We start from the raw sequence: 18,644 nt of genomic DNA on the forward strand, positions 1-18,644 counted from the left end.
TATCTACTGTGATGCAGAAATTGAAACAAAAACACAAGAGTAAACCTGTCTACTCAAATCAATATCATTAATCAATGTCAATTATCAAAGCTAACTTCAATTACAGTCTAAAAGAACTATTTATAGACATTTAATAGATAAAATCTACTCTAACAAGGATTCCTTGATGCAATCTAATTAGCATTCTACTAACTAAAGGAAAGAAAAAGATACTAAAAGCAATTAGGAAAATTAACCTCTGTTCTCTCTTTCTGAAAAAGATACTAACAAGGATTCCTTGATGCAATCTAATTCGCATTGTACTTGTCTTCCATATAGCCTATTTGACACTTGTCTTGCAGCCATATTGGATATGCAGGTCACAAGATGATTACAAGAGTGATCAGATCACTGTTATCAAATAGATCCAATACACACTTAAAACCACGTAATCCCTATATCTTGGAACATAATCTAACTGCCTAAATTAAGGATGAGAATTATAGCATGATTAATGGAACTATACTTGAGGACAATTATAAGAATTCCACAAAATGGTTAGAGTAACGAGTAGGGCTGGCAATAAGCCGAGCTACTCGTGAGCTGGCTCAAAACTCGACTCGATAATTGGCTCAATAAGCTAACTCGTGATACAAATGAGCCAAGTTTGAGCTCAAATATTTGGCTCATTTAGTAAATGAGCCGAGCTTGAGCTACCATCAGCTCGACTCATTTGGCTCACGAGTCAGCTCGATATATTTATATATATATATTAATTTTATAAATAAAAAAATATTTATTACTTAATACTCAATAATATAAATATATACTTAATAATTTTATAAATATATTATTTAAATATAAATAAATATATAACATATATCACATATTATTTAAATATATACACAAATAGATTTGGAGGGAGGAGGGAACTCCAAAAAACCATTAATTGATTTGAAGGGCTGGCTCAGTAGATTTGACTGGGACAGGGAGGCTCTGTCTCCAAGGGGGGAGGGGGAAGGGGTTTCTTCAATCTTCTCCAGCACACTTCTTTTTTACGTTATCTTTTTCTTCCTCGCATTGTCTTTTTCTTCTTCTAGCAAGTTCCAACGTATCTTCATTTTTTTCTTCTCCTCTAACTTTGGGCGAATCCTTCTTCGACGGTAGCAAATCTTCTTCTTTTTCTCCTCCAGCTTCCGACGAGACGACCAACAACTTCTTCGACAGTCAGCTAGCATGCAACCTCCAGTTCCTGCAACTGGGTTTGTTTTCTATGTTGCTATCCTTCTTTTTGGGTCTATTTTTTGTGCATAATTTATTATACTTTTGCTGTTGTGCATTTGCATGTTGCACTTTTTTTTAAGTATATACATAATACAATTGCAGAATATGTTGTGTGTGCTTATAGATTTATTTGCATTACATTTTTTGATACCTTCCTAGCTCTCTAGTTTTCTTGGCATATGCATTTTATTGTATATTCTATACATGTTATTTTTTTTTAAGTGATAATGTTAATTGTGAACTAATCTTGTTTTTATTTGGTGGAGTTTTTTTTATAATATTTAATATTTGAATCCATTTCTTTTTTTTTTTTTTAGTGCAACATCGATTGTGTCCCTACAACTATCACCACTACCTTGTTTAGATGAAGAATTAGATGGTCAAGATAGAATTGAGGTTACTAATTTGAAGCAAAAAATATATATTACGGACATTGGAGGTGGTATAGAAGGGATTGACAATGCTATAGAAAATAAAAGTGAAGAAGATGGTAATGAGGAAGATGAGGCTATCATTCTGAGCAACAAGAGAAAAAGATCTTGGGTCTGGGAACATTTTAAGGAGGTGACATTGAAAGATGGTATTCAAAAAAATCAATGCAGCCATTGTAAAAGGAATTATTCAATTACTAGTAGCAAATCAACTAGCCAGTTGAGTCGGCATTTGAAGACCCAATGTCCAGGCTACGAAAAGATAATGAGAGCAAAGCAAAAAGCTTTAAACTTTCCACCAACAAACACTAAAGTTAGTTCACAAGTTGCTGAACCAATTTTAGTGAATCCTGGGGCCAAATATGACCATGCAAGACAACGGGAGGCAACAGCACATTGGGTTATGATGCATGAACATGCCTTTAGTGTTGTGGAGGAGAAGGGTTTTCTATTTATGATGAGATGCAACAATCCCTCGTATGAGAAGATCAGCCGAAAAACCTTAAAAAATGATTGTGTTGTTGTATATGATGTTGAGAAAAAGAAGTTGAAATCAACATTAAGGGCTGTGAGTAAAATTAGCTTGACCACAGATCTTTGGAAATCTCAAAATCAGAAAATTGAATATATGGTGCTTACAGGTCATTATGTTGATACAGAGTGGCTCTTGCAAAAACATATCCTTAGCTTTGTGCATGTTCCTCCACCTCGGCGTGGCATTGATATTGCTGATGCTATTTTTAAATGCCTTAAAGAGTGGGAAATTGAAGGCATAATCTTTACTGTGTCAGTAGACAATGCTTCCTATAATGATTCATGTTTGAGGGCTTTAAAAGATATGATATCTCGGCATAGGAAGTTAGTTTATGGTGGAAATTTGTTTCACGTGCGTTGCTGTGCACACATCTTGAACTTGCTGGTTCAAGATGGACTTGGGAGGATTATAGGCATTATTGAAAATGTGCGTGAAAGTGTAAAGTTCATCAACCAATCTGAGGCAAGATTGCGCATGTTCGCTGAAATTGCTCAAAATTTGCAACTTGGTGGGAGGAAACTAATCCTTGACTGCCCTACTCATTGGAATTCAACATATGAAATGCTTTCAATAGCATTGCAATTCAAAGAAGTATTTCCACGATTCCAAGACAGAGAACCTACTTACAGGTGGCTTCCAGAGCCATATGAATGGGAAAAGGTTGAGAAAGTTACTATGTTGCTAGAAGTGTTTAATGTGGCCACGCATGTTATTTCGGAAGTGAATATCCAACTAACAATCTATACCTTACAGAGGTATTTAGGATTAAGCATGTCCTAGACAAAGCAATTAAGGATAATTGTCTTTTCATGCAAGACATGGCTTGGACAATGAAAGCTAAATTTGACAAATATTGGAGTGAGTGCAACATGGTTATGGCACTTGCTAATATTTTGGACCCTAGGTGCAAGATGATGGGTGTTAGAATGTGCTTCCCAATGATCTATCCAAAAGATGAAGCTGAAGAAAATATAAAAAAGGTACAAAAAGCCCTTAATGATATGTATGCAGAATATGTTATTTTTTTAAGTGAGGATGCAGAAAGAGAACAATCTACAAATATTAATGAGAGTCATAGTACTATGACCTCAATATCTTCAAGCTCTACAGGGTGGTCATTGTTGATGGATTTTGTAAAACAAACAGAGGCAGTTCCTCCTATAAAATCTGAAGTGGAAGTTTATTTAGATGAGCCTGTATACATTCCAAACAATAGTTTACATACAACCTTTTGTGCTTTAGATTGGTGGAAGGTGAATAGTTCAAAATTTCGAGTGTTATCTAGAATGGCTGCAGATGTTCTTGATATTCCAGTATCAACAGTAGCTTCAGAATCCACCTTTAGTGCTGGTGGAAGAATCATTGATTCATTTCGGGCTTCTTTGAGTCCAGATACAGTTGAAGCCTTAATTTGTGGAGGAGATTGGCTTCGGGTTCTATATGGTATTAGGAACAAACCTAAGGTATTTTAATTCTTTCATGCTTCTAAATATATCTGAGGTTTATGAAAGACTTTATCTTATTATAACATAATATGTTTTAATGCTTTTAGGTGGATCAAAATCCAAAAGAAATTGTATTACCAATCTGAATTTTCTTATAAGCTGGTAGCAATGGCAGGTATACTCTCTCAACACAAGTATACAAAAAAAATTAAAATATTTTGCTATTGTTTATGTTATGACTTAAAATAATTATGATGTCTATATTATTTGTAGGTTAAATGGCAACATAGAAAGTGGATAAAGAGTTGAAAATTCTGGATTATTTTTGGTTGTATTAAACTATTTTGTCTTTTTGATTCAAGCTATTATAATTTACTGGATTAATGAAGTTGTAAATGATAGCATATTTTGATGTCTAGGAATTTCATGATGTTAGATAACTGCTAAATTGATTATGTTGTAAATTTCATGAAGTTTTGATCCATAGTGCCCAGGACTTTCCTACTCTGTGAATTCATTGAATTACTTTCATTTTGTACTTATAATTTCAGTTTGTATTAATTGAGTTAAGTTTCAAGCTAAGCCGAGCCAGCTCATAGTCATCATCGAGTCGATCTCGAGCTAAAAAAATCAGCTTAGATCGAGCTCGAGCCGAGCTATGAGCCAAGCTAAAATCAATCGATTTGAGCTCGAGCTAGGCCTAGCTCAGCTCAGCTCGACTTATTGCCAGCCCTAGTAACGAGGAAACACAATGTGCCAATCATTTCTAAATAGTCCAAACATACGTCACGCAAACAGTAATAATTAAAGTAAACAGAAATAGTTTAAGAATTTCCACTTGCAAATGAAGTTATGCCACACATCAGATAGGAGGAAAAAAACAAATGCCTAAAAGAGGACAATGTTGGTAAATATAAATTTATTTATTTTGGTGGATATTGGTAATTTATTTTTGGTTGCAAAGAATAACAAGCAAGGTAAAAGACCTTACAGTGAATATAACTTGTGTCCCAATTCATAGAAGTATTGACATCGACTCCTTAAATCCACGTGTGCAACATCAGCTGTAATTTCCTCTCTTGTCATATTTTTTCATGGCTCTCTCAAGACACACAAAGGAATTCAGAGCCATGTTTTTCAATCTCACCAAATTTTAGATAAAATTTGCAAACGGAGAGTTGCCTCACCTTAGGAGATTGCAACTGGTCAGTTGGGCAAATTCATAGGGGAAGACTAATAGATGCTGCCAAAAGGAATGCCCTGCCTTATTCAATTTCAGACAACTATGTGCTTGTATTTCCCTATAAACTTTGGTGATTCATGTATGGAAATGCAGAAAGGGTGAAGTCTGTTGCCTGCATAATTCATTGGCATGGACCTATCTAAACCTAAATCACATATAACATCAGTAGAATCCATGAATATCCCAAGAAACTAGTGTCAAAAGAACACTATCCCACAAAGTCCAAACCTAGAAATTTTGGTGAAGTTAACATGCATTAGTCAATTCAAGAAAAGAACATAGCTAGGCCCAGAATTCTTCACAAGCTAAATATAGTGAACACAATTTATTCATTCTGAAAATGAAATTAAATTTACCAAAAGAAAACTGGAAACATATTATCACATTCCTATTATGTGCTTCAATCCCCAAAATGGAAGAACAGAACAACAAGATAAACCAAAAAACAGAAGGGGGGGAAATGTTGCACACAACTAGCCCAGCCTGATCCCACAATGAAACATCTATCCTTGTTGTTCTGTACATAATCAAACCCTCTAGAAGGTTGGGTTTCACATTATGGATAATTCAACTGGTTTGTAATGGCAAGCAAGCTCTGATTCTAAAACATTTTGAAACAGCAATAGTTAATTATAAACTCAATAAACCTGATGCAAACGAGGTTGTAACTAGACGGATGCAACTAGTCGGTTACGGCTAAAATGCAGTATTTATAATAATCAAACACCAAGTCGGCCTATGCGCATGAATTGGTTTGAGGAAAAAAATCAAACAGAGGTGAAACATAGGCATTTTATCAAACATATGGTGTACAACTAAAACAAAAGCAAAAACAATGAATCCAAGCAATAAGAGCAAACCCGATTTAGGGAAAAAATAAAACAAAAACAATGAATCCAAGCAATAAGGGCAAACCCAATTTAGGGGGGAAAAAAAAAACAATGAATCCAAGCAATAAGGGCAAACCCGATTTAGGAAAATAATCAATTATGGGCACAGATTATTACAAGGAGGTGTTCGAACGACAACTTTTGCGTGTTGAGGAAGCCGTCGGAGTCGAATCTGGAGATTATGGAGATGAGGCCGGAGGAGTCTTTGAGCGGGTCACAACAAAGGGGAGGGTTTATACAGAATCACTGATGGGTTTGAAAATAGTCGGAAGAAATGAATTTGTATATCACTACTGGGAGCGGTTTGCACACAATCAGCGATTTGCACAGAATCGCGGCGTGGGTTTGCCTTGGGGAGAAATAGATTCCGTGCTGGGGAGGCTGATTTGGATTTGGCGGGGATGAAGCAATTGAAGGTTTTGATGGGTTCTTCGTTGAGATCGATGAAGCAATTGAAGGGGGGTTTGCACGAGATGCAAAAATTTGGGAGCTTGGAGGTTAATTTTCAAGTTTTATTTGAGTTTTTTTAATTTTGGTTTTAATTTTTAAGTTTATTTAGGTTCTCCCGCTTTATTTTTTTTATATTTTTTAATTTTTATTATTTTTTATTTAAAAATAATTTAACTTATCTTTTAACTACAACTTAATGATTTTGTAATAAATTTTATTTTCCTTGCTACGCAATAAAAAATTGTAGATAAATTTTCATATTGAAAAATTATATTTGGTGTCAAAATATTTGACTAATTTAAATTACCTATGATTTAATAATTACGTAACAAAATATTAACTTTTGACTACGAAATTTATAGCGTAGATAAAATTTTCGTAACTAAAACTATATTTGATAGGAAAAATTTTGACTTCTTTAAATTGTCTACAATTTAATAGTTTTGTAGGAAAATGTTAATATTTTAAATTTGCTACAAAACTATTAAATTTTAGCTTCCTTCCTCCTTCCAGATTTGGTCTCTCGGCCATGCCAGCTTCCTTTCTCCTTCTATTTTGAAAATTTGCATTTTTACCCATCTAATTTTGTCTCTTATGCCTTGGCCCAATTTCACAAAGCCCATGAACTTTCTAATATTGCCGTTAAGTCTCTCGAGTCATAAAAACTTTCATTCCTTCTTGGAAGATTCCAAAAACTCGCCATCTCGACCTCCCTCCGACCAATTCGGTAAATTTTAAGAAATTACATTTTGGCCTAAATCTCTGTTTTAGCCCCAAATCCATTAGTTTCTTCCTGAAACCATTGAAGGGTTGTTCTACACATCAAATATGAATACCCTCGGGGTTCCGTTGTCTTTCCAGAGGCCTCCTACAATAATTCGGTTTTACAGCCTATCCCAAAATTGTATTTTTAGCTATACTAAAAACTATTCCCGACCCAAATTCTTTCAATGCCATAAATCATATCTCAAATTACTCGACACTGTCATATCATTTTCTTTAGGCATCTCGGTTCCAGGGTACTCCCGGCAATCGATTCAGTCAATTTATTGGGTTATTCTGATACCTATTTTCCTCAAAATTTGATTTTTCTAATAAAATACGATTTCTTAATTACTCAACGTTCTCGGGTATTATAGCTATAACAATATGTATGATCATTTAAAATAATATTAACAATGGATATTTTCGTTGTTATTGCAATATTTACCGATCATTAAATATAATATCAACGATGGATATTCTCGTTGTTATTGCATATTGTAAAAGTAAACAATATAGTGAGAGGTTTTATTTCAATTGATTAGCATTTAACTATTTCTAAAATTTATTTTGGATGACACAATCGTTTCAGAAACTTGATGCAATTGTAGTTGCCAATTCCTATGTAGTGTTTTAGGCCTATGGTTCTTGATTCACGAACCCTAAAACAGCTAGTTCCTGCAACAATGTTTTTACCACTTAGCACGTTGTAACTGTTCCTCCTACAATAATTTATTATTATTATGATATTTTGTGATACTGAGACATGTTATCTTGTCATTGAATGCTCTATACTTAAGCATCATCCAACCCTTTATCTTTTTTGTGCTAATTCAAGATAATCTTCATATTTGATTGTTGATTTTGTTATGCCTTATTTTCCCTTACTTTTTTTTTTAACATTTTATTTTCCTTCTTGTGTGGTGTGTGCAGTCCAGTTCATATTTGACATTGTGTTTGTTGAAGAAATATGTTGATGGGCCACACGTACAATGATCTCAAATCTTGATAATTGGCTATACAGTAGAGCTGCGTCAAGTTTCCTTCAGGAAACCAACCTCTGTGCGGTATAGAGTGACAAAATTTGCAGCTGACTTTTCAATTGGGGAGGAGTTTCTCCGAAAATGTTTCTTTCAATCATAAGGATACATACATGTGCATTGATGCACAATCCATCCTCATATTATAACTTGATATATATATATATATATGTGTGTGTGTGTGTCCAGCCAGAGAATGCAAATTCTTTGGGACGGGTAGGGTTTAATGCATTAATACTGTAAGAACTTACTAGTGATTTGAGAAGCTTTTTGCAATTTTACATGTTCCCATGGTAATGGATGTGGGTGGGGGTTGTAAACTAAAATAATGTCTTTATTTTGTAGGTACGAAGGTGTAAGTTAGAAATTAACCCCAATTTGTTGCTTGAAATTTGCATTGAGTTAATCATTGATTTGTAATTGTAAGTAGGCAGGCTTTTATGGAGCCACTACGTACAACAAAGAAAAAGAAATGAGATTTGACTTAATTTTTTTGCATCAACTACTTGGTAAGCTTTAATGTAAAATAGCAGGAGCACAAAAGATGCAAGTGTTTTGAAATTTATCCAAACTTTACATGTCATAAGCATGCGTCATGTGCATGGAGTTTACTTGCTAAACTTTAGCTCACCCATTTATTTTTCCCACGTTTCAGGTGATGAGAGCTAGAGGAATTGAGGAGGTCACTTGGAGGCAAACTCACCTAGTAACCCATGGCATAGGATTTTAGTTTTGAACTAGTAGTTTTGAGACGCTTATTTATTATTCATTTATTTATCCTTTCTTTTAACTGTTTAATCCTAAAATTTTGAATAAATTAGTTTTGGTTTGGTTGGGGATTTGGTTGGACCCAAATCTTCCATTTGGATTGAGTTATTTACTTAGTTGGTTAATATTTCTATTATTGTGGAGTTGGGGATTGAAACTTGAATTATTTGGTGGTAGTTGAGGTGTTGGGTGAGTGTGATTAGGTGTCTTTAGTTGTGTTGTGGATGCGGTGTCCCTCTACAGGTTGGCTAAGTCCAATTTATAGGGGAGACTCTGCCGAAATTTCTTGCTCTGGGATCTTAATTCTATTAGAATTACTAGAGTAATCCTCTCAGTGCGTATGCACGCCATTTCTTTTTCCATCAAAGAGTTGAGTTCAAAAAGCATTTTATTTATTTCTTCATTTGATTTGTGTTGACTTTTGTTTTCTAGGTTCTTGCCATGCATAAGTAGTAGATGAAGAAAATGTAAGCAGCAAAGGAAGAAAGCAAGAAAGAAATATGCTTGGAGATAAATTTTCATGGCGTCAAATTTTTAACAATTTTAATTTTAAGATTTAATGTTGCTATCAATATTACATGTATTGGTTTTATGTACTAGCCACATTCAAAACAGTTGGAGATTGTGGTTGACATTCATTTTATTTTATATGATTAACTGAAAGATTTTGAAGTTATGTATTGTATTTTAAATTTCATCTAAATTGTAAGGATTGGTGTAGGTTTAGAGAAAAATATTACTCCCAAAAAAAGAGATTTTATTTTTTTTAGTTACAAAATTGAATTTAGTGATATTGTAGTAGGTTATTAATTGCATATAGAATTAACTATGAAAATTTAACTTTTGATTACAAAAATATTGGTAGAGAAATTTAATTTGCTACGAAAATTTGTATGTGAATATCAATTGGCTACAAAAAAGGTATATGGAAATTAATTTGCTACGAAATTTTATTATGAAAATTGGTATATGAAAATCAATTTACTACAAAAATTGGTACAATTAGCTACAATTTGTTGTAGTTAAAATTAGGTGTTTTCTCTACGATTTGATATTCGTAGTAAAGCTATGTTATTTGCTATGAAAATTAACATCATCAACTACGAAAATCAGCATCATCACCTACGAAAATAATTAGCTATGATATATGTTGTAATAGAAAACCAATGTTTTCTCTATGTTTATCTGATTGTAGCGAAAAGTGTGTTATTCTCTACGAAATCTTAAATCATGGCTAAATACTATTAGCTACGAGGCTTTGGCTATGATTCACGTTACGAATAAAATTTCGTAGTTGATTGGTTTTCGCTACGAAAATTAAATTTTTAACTACAAAAAATTTCATAGAGAAAACCAAAATTTGTTGTAGTTACGTGATGAGGAGCAAACCATTTCAAAATAAATGCATATAGAAAATTATGTTTTGAAAAATTCTGTTATAGGTGTATATATATATATACATACATACAAATCTCATTCTTTATCTTTATTTTTAAATATTTTGAGAGATGATGGTTGTTATTATAACAAATTTACCTTTTTGCTACGATTTTTTTTCTGCGTAGTAAATTTCGTAGCAAAATGTTGACATCATTTTGCTACAAAACTATTAAATTGTAAACAATTCAAAGGGGCTAAAAATTTTCCCACAAAATATAGTTTTTAACTACGAAGATTTGTCTACGTTATAAATTTTGTAGTTAAAAATTAATATTTTGCTACATATTTTTAAATCGGAGGCAATTTAAATGTGTCAATTTTTTGCCACCGAATATAATTTTTCAATTAAATTTTTTTATCTACAATCCTAAATTGCGTAGCATTGCTGTGCTCAATTCGATTGCTGTTTAGGATTGTTGTGTTCATGATTTTTGTTGTGATTTGTTGTTGTTCACATAATTTAAGAAAAATTCTTGTTGGGTATAAGTTCACATATGCCTTGCGTTTTTCCAGGTTGTTGATCTTTTCAGTTGGATCAATTTTTAATATTCAAAATATGCTTAGTTATGTTACATCAAAATCAAACTAGGTTCACACCTTTGCATTGTAGATACCCCTTTTTAAATTTTTCCGTTCTTATTACGTTGTAATTAAAGAAAATAATTTCTTGTAAATCCAGTATAAATTCAAAGGAGTTGCACGTGTTATAATTTTCTTTTGCAGCTTCCTTTTTCTAGTTTTGACTACCATGCTCTCCAATGATATGATATAATTTTGTATATTGATTTCTCATTGCTTGACGTCACGGAAGATACTGATGGCAATAATATAGGAGGGATTTAATTACTTTATACTGATTTCTCACTGCTTGGTTTTCTTCTAGATATGAGGAATCTATTTTCCTATGAACTCACTTTTAGGTCATATTGAAACAAATTATACTAATTTATCTGATCTTTCGTTTACTTTTATTTTTTAGGTTCTTGGCATGCATAAGTAGCAGAGGAAGAGATGACGAAAGATGCTTAGAGATATAAATATTCATGTTGTGTTAATTTTTAACTATTTTTATTTTAGGATTTAATTGCATTCCATGTATTGGTATTATATGCTTGTCACATTCAAATGAGTTGGAGATTGTGACTGACATTAATTTTATTTGATGTGATTAATTAAAAGTTTTTAAAGTTATGTGTTGTGTTTTAAATTTCATTTAAATTGTAAGGGTTGGTGTAGGTTTAGTATAAAATGCTATTCCCAAAAAAATGGAATTTTTTTTACTACGAAATTGAATTTAGTGATATCGTAGTGATTTATTAATTGTATATAGAATTAATTATGAAAATGTAACTTTTGATTACAAAAATATTGATAGAGAAAATTAATTTGCTACGAAAATTCGTATGTGAATCAACTTGTTACGAAAATTGATATGATTAGCTACGATTTGATATAGTTAAAAATATGTGTTTTTTTTTTTTTTTTACAATTTAACTTTCATAGCAAAAGTTGTGTTCTTTGTAGATATCAATATAGTATTTGACCTCTTTGTGACTTCTGTGTTCAATGATAAACTAAGTAAGAAAGTGTCACATACGTCATCAAATGATGGGACAACAAAATAACTTTTTTTGCTACGATTGTTTTTCTACATAGCAATTTTCGTAGCAAAATATTAACATTTTGCTACAAAAACTATTAAATTATAGACAATTTAAAGAAGTCAAAATTTTTCCTATCAAATATAGTTTTAGCTACGAAAATTTTATCTACGCTATAAATTTCGTAGTCAAAAGTTAATATTTGGTTACGTAATTATTAAATCATAGGTAATTTAAATTAGTCAAATATTTTGCCACCAAATATAATTTTTCAATATGAAAATTTATCTATAATTCTTTATTGCGTAGCAAGGAAAATAAAATTTACTGCAAAATCATTAAGTTGTAGTTAAAAGATAAGTTTAATTATTTTTAAATAAAAAATAATAAAAATTAAAAAATATAAAAAAAATAAAGCGGGAGAACCTAAATAAACTTAAAAATTAAAACCAAAATTAAAAAAACTCAAATAAAACTTGAAAATTAACCTCCAAGCTCCCAAATTTTTGCATCTCGTGCAAACCCCCCTTCAATTGCTTCATCGATCTCAACGAAGAACCCATCAAAACCTTCAATTGCTTCATCCCCGCCAAATCCAAATCAGCCTCCCCAGCACGGAATCTATTTCTCCCCAAGGCAAACCCACGCCGCGATTCTGTGCAAATCGCTGATTGTGTGCAAACCGCTCCCAGTAGTGATATACAAATTCATTTCTTCCGACTATTTTCAAACCCATCAGTGATTCTGTATAAACCCTCCGCTTTGTTGTGACCCGCTCAAAGACTCCTCCGGCCTCATCTCCATAATCTCCAGATTCGACTCCGACGGCTTCCTCAACACGCAAAAGTTGTCGTTCGAACACCTCCTTGTAATAATCTGTGCCCATAATTGATTATTTTCCTAAATCGGGTTTGCCCTTATTGCTTGGATTCATTGTTTTTTTTTTTTTCCCCCTAAATTGGGTTTGCCCTTATTGCTTGGATTCATTGTTTTTGTTTTATTTTTTCCCTAAATCGGGTTTGCTCTTATTGCTTGGATTCATTGTTTTTGCTTTTGTTTTAGTTGTACACCATATGTTTGATAAAATGCCTATGTTTCACCTCTGTTTGATTTTTTTCCTCAAACCAATTCATGCGCATAGGCCGACTTGGTGTTTGATTATTATAAATACTGCATTTTAGCCGTAACCGACTAGTTGCATCCGTCTAGTTACAACCTCGTTTGCATCAGGTTTATTGAGTTTATAATTAACTATTGCTGTTTCAAAATGTTTTAGAATCAGAGCTTGCTTGCCATTACAAACCAGTTGAATTATCCATAATGTGAAACCCAACCTTCTAGAGGGTTTGATTATGTACAGAACAACAAGGATAGATGTTTCATTGTGGGATCAGGCTGGGCTAGTTGTGTGCAACATTTTCCCCCCTTCTGTTTTTTGGTTTATCTTGTTGTTCTGTTCTTCCATTTTGGGGATTGAAGCACATAATAGGAATGTGATAATATGTTTCCAGTTTTCTTTTGGTAAATTTAATTTCATTTTCAGAATGAATAAATTGTGTTCGCTATATTTAGCTTGTGAAGAATTCTGGGCCTAGCTATGTTCTTTTCTTGAATTGACTAATGCATGTTAACTTCACCAAAATTTCTAGGTTTGGACTTTGTGGGATAGTGTTCTTTTGACACTAGTTTCTTGGGATATTCATGGATTCTACTGATGTTATATGTGATTTAGGTTTAGATAGGTCCATGCCAATGAATTATGCAGGCAACAGACTTCACCCTTTCTGCATTTCCATACATGAATCACCAAAGTTTATAGGGAAATACAAGCACATAGTTGTCTGAAAGTGAATAAGGCAGGGCATCCCTTTTGGCAGCATCTATTAGTCTTCCCCCATGAATTTGCCCAACTGACCAGTTGCAATCTCCTAAGGTGAAGCAACTCTCCGTTTGCAAATTTTATCTAAAATTTGGTGAGATTGAAAAACATGGCTCTGAATTCCTTTGTGTCCTGAGAGAGCCATGAAAAAATATGACAAGAGAGGAAATTACAGCTGATGTTGCACACGTGGATTTAAGGAGTCGATGTCAATACTTCTATGAATTGGGACACAAGTTATATTCACTGTAAGGTCTTTTACCTTGCTTGTTATTCTTTGCAACCAAAAATAAATTACCAATATCCACCAAAATAAATAAATTTATATTTACCAACATTGTCCTCTTTTAGGCATTTGTTTTTTCCTCCTATCTGATGTGTGGCATAACTTCATTTGCAAGTGGAAATTCTTAAACTATTTCTGTTTACTTTAATTATTACTGTTTGCGTGACGTATGTTTGGACTATTTAGAAATGATTGGCACATTGTGTTTCCTCGTTACTCTAACCATTTTGTGGAATTCTTATAATTGTCCTCAAGTATAGTTCCATTAATCATGTTATAATTCTCATCCTTAATTTAGGCAGTTAGATTATGTTCCAAGATATAGGGATTACTTGGTTTTAAGTGTGTATTGGATCTATTTGATAACAGTGATCTGATCACTCTTGTAATCATCTTGTGACCTGCATATCCAATATGGCTGCAAGACAAGTGTCAAATAGGCTATGATATGGAAGACAAGTACAATGCTAATTAGATTGCATCAAGGAATCCTTGTTAGTATCTTTTTCAGAAAGAGAGAACAGAGGTTAATTTTCCTAATTGCTTTTAGTATCTTTTTCTTTCCTTTAGTTAGTAGAATGCTAATTAGATTGCATCAAGGAATCCTTGTTAGAGTAGATTTTATCTATTAAATGTCTATAAATAGTTCTTTTAGACTGTAATTGAAGTTAGCTTTGATAATTGACATTGATTAATGATATTGATTTGAGTAGACAGGTTTACTCTTGTGTTTTTGTTTCAATTTCTGCATCACAGTAGATATTAGTTCATTATTTTAAATTTGCGGACAGATGAAATTTGGCAATAAGAAACCTTAATTTCAAAAGCTTGTATCTCATGTTTTTCTGGACTAATGTTTTCATTGCCAATTTTATGGTTACCATGTTAATTGTTGGTTTTAACAACTGTGATTTTACATTCATGTAGAATTTAGCATTTAATTCACATGCGAGGTGTTCTATGATCAATAATCCAATTTGGTTGCAAGATTCTGCACTCTTTTTAGAGCTTTGCTAATTTTTGAAATAGGTTAATGTTATAATTGTTTTTGTTGGGTACTGATTCCTAGTTCTATGATGGCAATTTGTATATATGGCTTGTTTGTAAATTAGTGTCTAAATTTGATAATACTCGCTTCTGTTTTTTTCTATTGATGTACAGGATGTTGAAAGCTTAAGAGCTGATGTATAATGTTCAAATGACATTAATCCACTAAGCAGATTGTGTTGGACAAGGCAAGGAAGAATATAGAAGGAATACAAGTTTCTTCTTATAGAAATGCCACAGTATTATGACATTGATGATATTATAGCAGAAGATAAGGTATGTTACACTTCTCCCTTGAATGTCTCACAAAATTTCTTTGGAATTATGCTTCTAATATGCCAAGGTCTTTGCTTTTGCTCAAAGCTTGTTCCTGCTGTGTTTCAAGTGGTAGCTAATGTAGTTGGGCTCTTCGATTCTAGTGATGAAATGAATAAGGTGAGTTCTATTTATGAAATAAGTAATGGAAGTTCTAAGGTGGGATTGTTGAAGGCCAAGGAACGCGTTGCTAGCCCTAAGCTTGATGGGTGTGTTTTATTATTTCAGCTAGAACAAGGTTCAAAGGTAGAGCTTCCCTTTTGGCTTGCCAGTGAGCTGCACCTAAGACAAGCAGCATCTATTAGTCTTCCCCCATGTTTCAACCAAAAGTAAAACTCAAGATATGTCTTAACTTGTTTTCATGCCCAATTTAAACAGTAATAGAGGATCTTTAATTGGTTGAATACAGGATGTAGCCTAGTTTCTTAAATTCCATTTCATACAGAACATCCAAAAAGTATAGCTATTTTTAAACTACAAGTATGGTTAGTTCTCTTTATTTAAATTATTATAAATCTTTCACATTCAAACAAATTATACTAATTTATCTGATCTTTCTTTTACTTTTGTTTTCTGTTCTTGGCATGCATGAGTAGCAAAGGAAGAAAGAAGCTCGAGGATAAATTTTTATATTGTGTTAATTTTTAACTATTTTTATTTTAGGATTTAATGTTGCTATTATTACATATATTGGTATTATGTACTAGTCACATTCAAAACAGTTGGAGATTGTGGCTGACATTAGTTTTATTTATACGATTAATTGAAATTTTTTGAATTCATATATTATGTTTTAAATTTCATACAAATTATCAGAGTTGTGTAGGTTTAGAGAAAAATATTAATTTAAAAAAAAATAAAATTATTACGAAATTAAATTTAGTGATATCGTAATAGTTTATTAGTTGCATATAGAATTAAGTATGAAATTTTAACTTTTTATTACAAATATATTGGTAGAGAAAATTAATTTACTACAAAAATTACTTTTTGAAAATCAATTTACTACGAAAATTTACTACAAAAATTGGTATGTGAATCAATTTGCTACGAAAATTGGTATGATTAGCTACGATTTGATGTAGTTAAAAATAAGTGTTTTCTCTACAATTTGACATTCGTAGTAAAAATTGTGTTATTTGCTACGAAAATTGGCATCTTAACTACGAGAATCAGCATCATCATCTACGAAAATTAGCATAATCAGCTACAATATATGTCGTAGTAGAAAACTAATGTCTTCTCTACGTTTCTTTGATCGTAGCGAAAAATGTATTATTCTCTATGAAACCTTAAATCGTAGCTAAATACTATTAGCTACGAGCCTTTGGCTACGATTCATGCTACGAATAAAATTTCGTAGTTGGTTGGTTTTGGCTACGATAATTGAATTTTTAACTACGAAAAATTTCGTAGAGAAAACCAAAATTTGTTGTAGTAAGAGAAGTTGTTTCTTCAATTTAGAAACATAAGCTGTAGATATGATATTAGGAATATTCGTTCTTTCTTGTGGCGGGAGATGGTGAGTACTGGGGAGTTATCCGTCAGATGCTAGCTAGCATGGAGTGAATGAATGTTGAAGCCTGATAGGATAGATCCCTTAACTCCTGCAACTATTTGTATCTCTATCATAGGCTTCAGTTAAATATTTGAGTTAATACTACTCTATATTGGAAATCTTTAATTCAGGTAATTTATTTAGTCGGCAATCATATAGTTTTTATATGTGTCTGTCTGACCCAAATAACAGAAACTTGAAGTTTATATCAATATATATACCATTGCCAACAATCCGTTGCAAGTTTGAAATTTAAGTTACAACTAACAATAACAACATAACATGCACTGAAAATGTATAACTATGTTGTTAATTATTTAATTGCATAACATAATTTGCTATTTGAGTATAATTTGTACATGGAAAAACATGACATCATGGCATATGCATACGATTTTAATTTTGTTGTTAATTGAAGTTCATAATATAATTTGTTATATTAAGATGGGTATAGCAAAACATTACAAGGTGGCGTGTGTAACTTTGCATGTGTTTACATGTATTATAAACCATCAAATTATTTCATGGAACTGTCATGAAATGTGATGCATGTAAGTATTACTATTTCAATCAACCAAAATCTTTGAATATCCCATTATTAGAGCCCAAGAATTTGAAAGAAAACTTAAGATAAATTTTCTTGGATAGGATTAATGGCAGTTGTTGTGTATACTATTTGTACTTTTATACAGACTTGTGAAGTAGCAGCAACAAGCATTTACCAACGCAAAAAAAACTTGAGATGCGAAACAAAACCAGCCATTGAGACGGGGGAATTCGAAATACAGAAGCAACATATCGATTGAAAGGAAAAACCAATAATATAAAACAAAACTCAGGAAAAAAAATAGTTTTGAGAGTACAGAAAAAAATAGCAAAAGTGACGCTCTTCTTGGAATTAGGTGGCAACGTATTGGATTGCATTTGTGTACTATAAACCTTTGATGGTAAAGTATTGGACTTGGATTGCACATGTGTAATACGAAATGGTGGACTTTGATTTTGAAGCAACTTTTTTTTTACCAAGTGCCATAGCAATTAAATCTATTATATGTAATAAAACAAAAATATGTAAGTATTTTCAATGTATCTATCCATTAAACAAAAATATGTAAGTATTTGAATTTTGGCCGAAAGTGGCAAGAAAACAAAACTTGGAAAGCCTAATGTGATAGAGGAAGTTATAAGGGTCGTTATGGAATTTTCAAGGACTCAACGAGCTTCATGGAAAGGCCTAAAAGAGATTTATAAAATCAAAGGGGCTAAAGTGCAAAAAAAAAAAAAGAAAAAGAAATTGAGGAAGGTGAGGTAGCCATGGCCGTCGGCCACCACTGCCATTACTGGCCAAGCTCTAACCGGCATCGTTATGGCCATCTGAGGGCACGAGCATGGGCCCCATGTCATGGGAGGAGTTGATTGGATAGGTCATGGGTCGAAGATTGGCCGGGTATGGTCGAGATCGAGCAGCGTACAGCGGGGCATGGCCGTAGCAAAATTTTTTTATTGGGAGGTTTAATAACCAGTGCAAAAATTTACCTGCTAATATTTATTTAATTTGGGTTTTTAAAATGTATATTTTAGGGGGAATGATTGCCGCTATTTTTTTATATTTTTTGTATTTTATATTTTTTAATTTTCATTATTTCAAATTTGAAAAAAAATTAAACTTACCTTTTAACTACAATTTAATA

Source organism: Diospyros lotus, chromosome 1 (assembly GCF_014633365.1).
Source record: "Diospyros lotus cultivar Yz01 chromosome 1, ASM1463336v1, whole genome shotgun sequence".
NCBI lineage: Eukaryota > Viridiplantae > Streptophyta > Magnoliopsida > Ericales > Ebenaceae > Diospyros > Diospyros lotus.